At 46.6% G+C, this 9,060-nt stretch overlaps 1 pseudogene; it reads left to right on the forward strand.

Moving 5' to 3' along the window:
• Window positions 1-3,957, forward strand: part of LOC122492624 — a 37,411-nt pseudogene extending 33,454 nt beyond the window's left edge.
• The last annotated feature ends 5,103 nt before the right edge of the window (window positions 3,958-9,060 follow it).

Consider the following 9,060-nt stretch of genomic DNA (forward strand, 5'->3'; position numbering starts at 1 on the left):
AGAATTTTCTTTGCATCAACTCTCTTCAGACTATGCAGAACACAAAAGGCAAAGAGTGGGACTCCACAGGGAAGTCAGGGGAAGAATATGTGACTGTCAAATTCAAACTCATGTTGGTGGAAATGAGAGGAACAGTGGGCTTGAGTGAGTCAAGCATCTCAGCTTTATCAAGAACCTCATTGAAGGGGACAAAACAAGAAGGATCTGTGGCAGATAACCAAGTTTCCTATCCACCGGAGAATGCACAATGCAACAACAGCCTAAAACTGGAAGAAGATACCTATTCCTCCATTACCCTCTAAACTACAACTAGTCAACCTACTTCACAGAGACACTGTGTGGGCCTGGTACCATCAGTTAAAGCTGAGCACCAGAGATGGACACTAGAAGCACATAAGTAACTCTGTGAATATACTTACCCAAATCAGAAGAATATTCCTGTCACAGCCAAGGAGGCCAACATCTAGACAAGGTCCCATGGAAAATCAAAGGTGGACAAGGGGAAAGCTCAAAAATGTGACTTGAGGGGACTGATCCTCCAGAACCAGGTCCTTCTTCTGAGGAGGGTGTGCCAGAGCTTTTAGAGTTACCACTCTTCTAGAGGGAGTTAATACCATTGTAGTAACCAGTCCAGCCCAGAGGCTGTGCTGGCCTCCTGGACCAGAATTGCAGCCAGGGCCAGCAAGATGGAGGCAGTAGAATCATGACGAGACTTGTAGTGTCTCGTGGTGTATGGTCCATGGGAGAAGTCTCTCTGAAGACATGGACAGTTGGGTTCACCTGCAGCTTTATGCTGGACCAGCCTGGATTCCAGAAAAACCAGGGAAAAGGAGTACATGCTTTTCCTTGCCTTCCTGCAATTTGCCAATCTGGTATGCACCATGTGTTCAAAGGAAAAACGTGCTAATAAAAAGCCTCCTGTGAGATTAGAATATCAAGGGAAAGAGCATATTTGTGCTTACAAGTGAGGGTGGAAAGGGGACTACAGTTAGCTCCACTGACAGCCGTACTTTAGTCCCTTCAGCATAGTCCATGCTTTCTGCTTACAGGACTGGTAGACCAGTGGGTTGCCTGTAGACCCTCCCCCCACCCCTCCAAAGTGCCTGCTTTGGGTGGGATATGTGTGTTAGGATACAGGCAGACCCTTAGGTTTCAAAAATGGGAAAACTGGGGCACCTGGGTGACCCAGTCCGTTGAGCATCCAACTCTTGATTTCAGCTCAGGTCAGGGTTGTGGGATGGAGCCCCACATCAGGCTCCTTGCTGAGCATGGAGCCTGCTTGACATTTTCTCTCCCTCTCTCTGCCTCTACTTCTCCCTCTGCCCCTGCCTCTACCTGCCCCCACCCACTCACACTCTCCTCTCTTAAAAAAGAACATTTCACAAGTTATCACTCATCCCAGTTAATAAACATCATTTATTAACAAAACATTAATAACATAATTTGTTAAATGAAAACCTTGTTTGTAACTACCAAATATCCACCTTTGAAGTCCCTGACAGCTTGTAAGTGAGACGGTCTTCGACTGAGCATATTGCAAGGATTTGAGTAAAGAAACAGCCAGTGTTGGTTTCTGTGCATTTTCCTCTTCAGAACACAGACTACCTTAGGACTTGCTCCTTCTGGTTTTAAGTGTAATGGCTCTGAACTATTGAGTATTTTAAGCCAAAGAGTAAGCTGTTATTCTCTCTCTTGCCCTCCCCAAAACACAGAATTCTTAACTTGGAAAATGTTGTTTTTGTTTTTTCTTAGCAACCTGAGACGTCTCTGGTTTAGCACTGGCTAAAAACACAGGGCACCTTGCCAGTGTTATTTCCACTTGCAACCATTTTGTAGAGTTCTGCTTAAAAATGTGTAAGGCTGCTTCTCAATCCTAAATACATAATATGTTGAATTTAAAATTTGTATGTAAGTCATCAGCTGTTGTATTTAGGAGACCGAATTCATCGCATGCAAAGTATGGTTAATGTTCTGAACTCAAAGTAGGATTAAAGCCAAAAAGCTTGATTTTCATGCTTGTGCATGACTCCCTTTTCATTTCTTGTGTACTTCCTAAATGTTTAGTCCTGGGAGTGTTGGAAAAGGCTGGATGTTTTTCACTTGTCCTTTCACAGCAGTTTCCAACGTTGTTTTATTACTAAGCGCAGAGGATTCCTGTGCTCTCCTCACCCCCCACCAATCAGAGGAAGTTATAAAAGTACTGCCCTGGAAGGAGTGGTGGAGGTGGGAAGTCTGTAACCATCATGATACTACTGGTCTGGGTTAGAATCCTCAGTAAACATTACAGATAAAAAGGAAGTTTTATTGAGGAGCAAGTGTCTCTCTACTGATTGCTCATTAGCCGTCAGAATTTTCACCATAAATAACACACAAACTTTATTCCTTTAAAAAAAATGATGGAATCATTTGGGGTCTTGGCTTGTGAGCTGGTCACCCATGGAGGTTTCTCGGAACTAGCCCAGATGTGTTACCCATTTTCAGCAGCGCCACAAAATAAAACTAACAGCAGCTAACGACAATTGAGCAGCTCTTTACGGATTTTGTGTTAAGTACTTACCTCCTTTTATGCTCACAACAACCCCCAAACCATGAGTTTCCTGAGAGTAAGGGTTGTGTTGTCATGGTCACTGCCGAACTACCATCTCTTATCTCTCTACCTGGAATATACCAGGTCTATGATACCTTCTTGTTGAATGAATGAAAGCGTATAAGATACTTCTTAGTGCCATTTAACATTCCGTCAGCCACCCCTACCTCTTGTTCCAGCCACTGCATAGAGCAGCACTACAGTAGCCTCTGAACATCTTCACACAGGCTCAAAAAACCTGCCTCACCTGCACTCCACACTTCCTGCTTCTTGCCTTGGGGCTTCCCTTGGACACACAGGTCTGTGCGCCATGAAAGTCCACCATGTATGTGTAATGTGGAAATGTGGGAGAGTTATTACCTCCAGGGACATACCTTTAACCAATGGGAGACAGGAGTCAATGAATAAATTCTTCCTGTTCTTTTCTCCAGTGGACTATTTGGATACCAAATTTATTTCACTTTTAGAGGACAATCATGATGGTCCCTTGGGATCAAACCATTAGCATGGACCAACTCAGTAACCTCCCCTCCATACCTTATAACAGTCCCTCTCTTTGTCTTCCTGCCCCACTTCTTTGTCTCCATCTTGCTCACTGGGCTCACAATCCCTAGTCGAGAAATAGCCTATAAGTCCTCTATCTCAGGCCCTTCTTTCTGGAGAGCCCCGACTAAGACAAAGTAGGTGAATCTGCCCTTGAATACTTTGTCCAAAAACATTATCCAGAGGAATTATTGTGCACTAGACCATCTTATTTTAATTACTAAATTCCAGTCAAAAGGAACGAGGGATGCCTTCTTCCAGAACGACGGAACCCACCACCTTGGATACCAACGGTAGCTATTTGTGTGAGCTGTGAGAACATGGCACTGAGGCAGTAGGGCCCCCTTCTGACTCCTGTAAGTCTTATTTCGCTGCAAGAAGCACAGCCTCCAGAGGACTCGCTGAGGACAGGAGGATGTGATATTGCTGTGTCAGGGTCCATCTCGGAATGCTGAAAACAAATGTTTGCAGTAAACGGTAAATGGCACAGCAATGCCTTCCAACTATGTCTGGAAAATTACACAAATCTCTGGGAGCTGACCAGTTCTAAAAAGCAGCAAACCTAAAAAGGAGTTGATCGCAGAATCAACGAGCACTAATAATAAAATAATAGATGTGATTTTTTTTTTCTGACATCCATTGAATATTTACTCTGTGCCAGGCCAGGGCTTATCACATTAGATCTTTACAAAAGCCCTTTAATGACATCACTCTTAATTTTCAGGTATCTGGAGGGCTTCGACGTCGTTAACTCACCCAAGTTCTCACTGCTGTATAAAGTAGATGCCTGCCAACTTGCAGACTTCTTTTATATAAGAGAGGAATAAATCTGTCTCAGCCAGTGTTGTGTTGATGATTTCTGTTATATGTAGTTGAGATTAATCGTAAATGTTATAGTTACCTAATTATAGAAGATTTCTGGTACTACTTTTGGTTCAAGCCCCAGTGCAAAAACTAGGGAGATATACCTTAGTGGACATTCTAAAAAATTGTAGTCATAAGATACTCTTTCCATTGTGCAGCAGAGAAAGGAAAATCAGCAATGATCTGATACAGGGAAGGTGTATCAGAGAAAAAAGTCCCACAAGATACTTTCTCAGTGTTCTAAGGCCTTTTACAGGTGTAAAGACTGTATCTCCTCCATCCCCGGCCCCAGAATTGATACACAAGAAGTTATAAATATGAACGTACCTACAGAGATTTTCAGTAGGACTATAGGAAATAATGATATTTCACTCATTTATTCATTTAAAACCATTTATTAAGCCCCAGGAAGCTACAGAGATGAAATGGTGAGACGGGGCCTCAGAAGGCCAGGTCTGTGAAAGAGGCTCCCACCAGGCGCCACCGGGCGCGCTCCGCTGTGCCGGTGTGGCGCCCAGGGAGTCACAGAGGAGGGGTCTGATCCAGCGTTGAGAGAGGAAGGAAGGCTTCCTGGAGGAGGTGATGCCCAGAGGAAGGAAGGCTTCCTGGAGGAGGTGATGCCCCAGTGAGTCCTGAGAGTTGAGTAGGTGTTCCAGGAGGATAAATCTGGGTAAGGGTTAGCAAGAAAGGCAAGGAGAGAGCCCCAGGGGCACCGGGCGAACGCCAAGCAGTGTGGTGTGCTAGGACACACGGGGAGGAGTGAGAAGAGATGAGGCCGCTGCCGCATAAAGGAGCCACGTCATGAAGGCCCAACACCAACATGTCTAGGTCACCTGGAAAGCTATGCCGAGCACAGAATGCATTTAACCGTTTAGAACCATTGTAGTTTAGAAAGATGCTCTGCTCTAGGTCACCGCACTGACCTTCCTGCTCTAATACTGTGAATCAAGGAACTGGTGTGATTTTTTTGTCTTAATTTTTTTTTAACGTGTATTTATTATTGAGAGACAGCATGAGCAGGGGAGGGGCAGAGAGAGGGGGAGACACAGAATCGGAAGCAGGCTCCAGGCTCTGAGCTGTCAGCACAGAGCCCGATGCGGGGCTTGAACTCGCAAACTGAGAGATCATGACCTGAGCCGAAGATCAGACGCTTAACCGACTGAGCCACCCAGGTGCCCCATTTTTTTTTTTTTAATTATAATTCGAAAAGCAACCCTTGGCCTTATTCGGGAAGGTAATTTGGCTTGCTGAATGTTCATGCTTGATTCTGTCCTCTTAGGACATGCCTGGTGGATCTACCTAAGTCCAGGAGAGAGATGTATACCATTCGTTTGAGATACCAGTTCAAGCAGAAGCCAAGAGTGGGGACTGGAGGTAAGGCTCAAGATTCAAGACGAGGGCTCAGTGATAATATCAGCTAGATGGCTTCAGGGAGGACCCAACAGGTGCCTGTGCTCACCCCATATGTGGTCCTTCTAAGGGAATTTTCTTCATATTTGAACATTCTCTGCCGAGTCCAGAGGCTCTTTAGGGGACGGGACCTGGGTTGGCCCCTGATGGCTCCCGGTACAGTAAAGAAGCCCCCGCACCTTTCCCTCCACATGCATTGGCCACAGGTGGCAAGCCCATCCTCGGCAATTCCATGCCTTCTTTTACACGGTAAAGAGCAGGAAGCCGGGTGCCGGGCAGGGACGGAGCTGGTTTTGTTCATTGTTGTATCCTCAGTCCCTAGCACAGGACTGAGCACATGGTAGGTACCCAAAAAATACTTACAAAATAGTCAATTGTGCCTTTGCATATAAAATAAAAATAGCAAATGCATTTCATATTTGCTATGTATTCTAAGAATTTTACAGATATTTTATTCTCAAAACAATGCTATAATGGAAGCACTATTATTATTCCCTTTTTACAGATGATAAAAACTGAGAACAGAGAGGTTAAGTACTTGCCTGTGGTCACACAGCTCTAAGTATAAATTCTGCAAAAGGTACAAACTTCCAATTTGAAGATAAACAAGTACTAGGGATGTAATGTACATGATGACTACAGTTAACACTCCTCTGTTAAAAGAAATTAATACGTGTTACGTGAATGCTAGCATTTATGGTTCCTTTGAGAACCCACTATATTTTCAATCTGGGGTACTTGTAGGTTTTAGTGTTAATTAGGAGGCATTATTAACAGATAAAGATAAATTTGCTCATTTTCTGGGTATAAATGGCAATCCAGAAGCTGAAAGAAGGGAGTGATGCCTGAGTGGGGAGAACCTGAAAACCCTCCACCCCAGTCCCATTAATCTTCAAACCCAAACACCCAGCCTTGGGCTATCTGGTTAAGCCCGCAAACCCTGTTCCCCCCAGTCATTGAGGTCTCAGTCACATTAGCCAGCTTTCTGCTCTTCAGACAAGCCAAGCACGTGCCTCCTCAAGGACTGTGCATATGCTGTTCCCTCTTCTGCAAATACTCTGCCCCCAGGTTTTCTCCTGGCTGGATAATTGCTCACTGTTCAGGTCTCAGCTTATGTGTCACTCGTTTTTGAGGCCCTCCTCAAGTACCCAGTCTAAAGAACTACCCTCCAACCCTTACCCCCATCCCATTAACCTGCTCTATTTTCTTTTTAGCACTTGCCAGAAATAGTCATTTTTGTTTGCTCTCTATTTCCTTACTTATTTCATCTTCCCAACTTGGGAATATAAAACCCATGAGGTAGGTCAGGGAGGTTGGCAGCATAAAGGCAGAGTGCAGTTCCTATTTTTCCAATGACAAATGATTCCACAAATTACCTGTCTTTGCCAAATCCTGGCCATTGCTAAGTCAAATGGGGAGAAGAACCTCGAATCTCCGTGCACCCACCTCTCAGTGCCTGAATCATGCAGGATAAAATGCCCGGGCCCCAGAGATCCTGCATCAAAGCCCCATTGATGACACTCGGTTGCCGGCAAAGGCCCCCTTGCCAGTCTGAGAAATCAAATTGGGAGCTTTGGGCATGAGGTAGATGATGGTGAACAGGTGACAGTGGAGACCAAGAGGAGGTTTCACAGCACCGAGGATGTTGGAAGTCTGTGTGACTGCTGCTGAGGTTGCTGGGGAAACAGTTGGTGCCGCCTCTGGATGCCACCAGGGAGGATTTCCTGTTGCTGTTCCAGTTTTATATCCGAGGCTGTAGCATAAGATTTCACTTGGGAAAAAATGTTTCTTTGGCTTAAAAAAGACATGGTTTGGAAGCCCTTCCTTTAGACCATTTCCCCTCATTGTATATAAAGGAACAGTGCTGGGAGGAAAAAAATGTTTTCGCTAAGCTCTTTCTCAGTATTCAGAATGAGAGTTTGAAATATTGTCCTTGCCAGGTAGACATTTGAAAACTTCAGGGCCAAGCCCCTCTCCTGCAGGCCCAGGGAGTTGAGCGCGCTCACCCCTCTGTCCACCCTTCTCTCCTCACCAGATGGCAGGTAGCACCCATTGCCTGCTCCAGGCAAAACGTGTTAGGAACGTAGAGCGCTCAGACATGCCACTGACCTTTATCTATACTTCATGTAAGATGGCAGAAAGAGAGCAGGGCGCCTGGGTGACTCAGTCATTTGAGCATCCAGCTTCAGCTCAGGTCTTGGTCTCACGGTTCGTGAGTTCGAGCCCCGCGTCGGGCTCGCTGGTGTCGGCCAGTCAGTGCAGAGCCCACTTCAGATCTTCTGTCCCCTTCTTTCTGCCCCTCCCCCGCTTGCACTCTCCCCAAAATACATAAATATACTTTTTTTTTTTTAATGTTTGTTTATTTTTGAGAGAGAGACAGAGCATGAGCGGGGGCAGGGCAGAGAGAGAGGGAGACACAGAATCCGAAGCAGGCTTCAGGCTCTGAGCTGTCAGCACAGAGTCCAACTCAGGGCTCGAACTCACCAACCGTGAGATCATGACCCGAGTCGAAGTCGGGTGCTCAACCAACTGAGCCACCCAGGTGCCCCAATAAATATACTTTTTTAAAAAAAAGACAGGAAGAGAAACCAGGGAAATAATTGCCCTAGAAAGAACTCAGTCGATGGGCATCCCACACCCAAACTCTGCCAAGCGCCCACACTTCCTGGGGGTAAGGTAATGGCTTGCTAGCAGCTAATGGTGCACATCAGCACCTCAGAAGCTTTGCCGAAAGTCTGCTCGCAGCCATTGGGCTCACTGGGAATGTTTAGCTGAAAATAAATGTCTTCCTCTCACTTGCAAAGTGCTGCTTCGCCTGCTGCTGGGGGGAGAGTGGTGGGAAAGAGGTGAGGATTGTGCAGCAATGCTCCCCAGCCACACAGGCCCGGAAGCCCAGAGCAGCCACCCCCACCTCTGTGTTGTGACTGCCACCTCGCCGCTGCTAGGCGAGGGATAATTGGTAGCGCTGGAACATGGCCAGGATTTGACAGAATGAAGAGCAGGCGTCTAAACACAGGGCATACGCTCCAGCACTTGAGCTGTGACTGCGGGGTAGGTTTCAAAGTCACGGTACATTCACAAGGACCTCGGAGGTCAGGACACCCTGCCTGTTACCCAGCTCCCCCTTACTCAACTTCCGTGCCACTTTTATGCCAGGCTTCCTACATACCAGCCTCTTGCTGGGGCAGCAACACAAAGGTGTTAGGTGACAGTAGAGCCCTGCGAGTGTACAAGTGGGGACTGTACCCCACCCTCCAGCTGGAAGGTGACAGCCACAACTATATTTGGGGATGGAGATTAGCACAGGCTTCGGTGGGGACCGCGAGTACTGGCACAGGAGCTCTTTGCATCGCTCAGGGAGCCTATTAGCAAAGCCGAACTTGCTCCCGGCCAGCTGGCAACACAATCACTTTGAACTTCAGCCAGGGAGAGAACCAGCCTCTGATGGTTAAAGAGCCACACCCTTGTGGTTGGCCAAAAGATTGAATCCGACAGCCTGTGCGTCTGTGTCTTTTGCTGGGAGTCAGTCACTAAATTGTCATCATGGATGTCCAGCCACAGCCCTAATCCCGAAGCTGGAGGTGTACCCCTGGGGGAGGGGAGGGGCCCGTCCCTCAGATGGCAGGTTTTAAGTGGAGTATCTACCACTCGCAGGA

This window comes from Prionailurus bengalensis, chromosome D2 (assembly GCF_016509475.1).
Source record: "Prionailurus bengalensis isolate Pbe53 chromosome D2, Fcat_Pben_1.1_paternal_pri, whole genome shotgun sequence".
Classification (NCBI taxonomy): Eukaryota; Metazoa; Chordata; class Mammalia; order Carnivora; family Felidae; genus Prionailurus; species Prionailurus bengalensis.